Here is a 2,021-nt window from a genome sequence, read left to right as displayed (position 1 = left end):
CACTCCCAGACACCCCATGCATTAAAATAGGCCAATGCCATTTGGCTTAACCAGATTGATGTCACATCTTTAAAGGCATAACTAAAAGCATAAGTATCTAGATGATTACCAGACAGAATTGTTGGAAATGTACCACAGAATTTTTCCGCACCATCGTCTGAAAGCCACACTTTTGACACCTTCTGCTGATGCATACCCCATTTAACATATACCATCTGTTGAACGCTTTTATCCAAAGTGCTAGGCCATACCGTGACTACATACAGTTTTAGCATGTATAGCCAATGGAAATTAAACCTCTAACCCCTACTCTTGGAAATGTTCGTGGGTTTACCCATTGAACTACTAGAACACGAAGGTTGTGCTCCAGTCACTTTGTTTGTGGGAGAAAGACTGACATGGTATTTCTTGTCATTTAACGATGGATGTTTCCCATAAAAGTACCATCCATAAAACAAATTTTATTTATCTGTCCTGCTCTGTGCTATTTGCCAAAATATATATGAGCATGGCTTCTTTTTTTACATGTGAGTGATTTTGTTTGTTTACTTGTCCCAATGCAATGACCTCAAACCATGGTTTGCATGTGTGTGTGTGTGTGTGTGTGTGTGTGAGAGAGAGAGAGAGAGAGAGAGAGAGAGAGAGAGAGAGAGAGAGAGAGAGAGAGAGAGAGAGAGAGAGAGAGAGAGAGAGAGAGAGAGAGAGAGAGAGAGAGAGAGAGAGAGAGAGAGAGAGAGAGAGAGAGAGAGAGAGAGAGAGAGAGAGAGAGAGAGAGAGAGAGAGAGAGAGAGAGAGAGAGAGAGAGAACTGGTTGTACTGTAATGGCCCATAGTACTTATTCCGTGGTATTGGTGTGTGCACTAATAGATCCAGGGCAAGTGCGTTGACCCCAGTCATGTCGGAAGTTCAGGAGTTGAGAGAGACTTATTTGAGGGGATCTTTTTTAGTGTGTGTGTGTGTGTATGTATGTGTGTGTATGTGTGTATGTGTGTGTGCGCGCGCGCGCGCGTATAACCTTTGCTGATTAACACCAGATGTGAGAGGCTTAGATTGTCTGCAACGTTTTCAGAGAACCCACTGTACTCCATTAGGCTGTAGTCACAGAAAACAGCTAAGCAGACCCTTCACACATGCAGGATGTTAATATTTCTGCAGCAGCGCCATCAGGTCAACTTCCAGAGTGCTCTTTTACCACAGAGGAACTTGGAACGGCACTGTTGTACATCAAGCGAACGGTGTCAACATAAGTCTCTTTCTTTGCCACCAGAGAGCAGCAGAGAGCTTTGTTAGCACTAAACTGAAGTCCCACGCTAAGCTCCTCGTTACACTCCTTTTAAGAAAGTATATGACTGATGAGGTTATGAATTTTAATTCCTCAAGTAAACATTTTGAAAGACAATTGTCTAATTACGAAGTTGTCAGGTTTTAATTTTTTTACATAAAATAACTGCTTTTTTCCCCCCAGTGGAAATTATGATTTCAGCTGTTGGGTTGGAGTGTAATGAATCGTCAAATCAGATCTTTCCCAATAAGCCACAATTTACAGAGGTAAATGATTGATAATTATTAAAATTTTGATTTTTTTTTTTTGTGTGACATTAACTTCTTTCATGACATTGAATTTCTTCCATACAATCATGTCTCAACCTTTTTTGGGGGGTAAACCACAACTTAAAAATGTAATGCTTTTAATTACACAAACAATACATTGTTTGTGACTAACAGAAAAAAAACCCTAACAAATTAGCACTTTAACCCATAACAAATACTTCTACTCTCAAACAGAAGTTTTCAGTAAGAGGACTGCTCAAGGCGGTTGACACTTTTCACAAAAATATCTAACATCACTCCCTTCTAGTTTTGTAGCTGCTCTGTATTTTTCTCCATTTACTCCCCCTCCCTCCCTGCAACTCTCAGGTCTCCCCCAACACCCACACCTGCCCCTCCCTCCACTCGGTGTACCTTTTGTCCCTGTGTGAATATTTCACATTGCTGCTGCCGCTGGTGCGTGATGCAGGGGA

This window comes from Lampris incognitus, chromosome 2 (assembly GCF_029633865.1).
Source record: "Lampris incognitus isolate fLamInc1 chromosome 2, fLamInc1.hap2, whole genome shotgun sequence".
Classification (NCBI taxonomy): Eukaryota; Metazoa; Chordata; class Actinopteri; order Lampriformes; family Lampridae; genus Lampris; species Lampris incognitus.
This window is presented reverse-complemented; position numbering follows the sequence as displayed.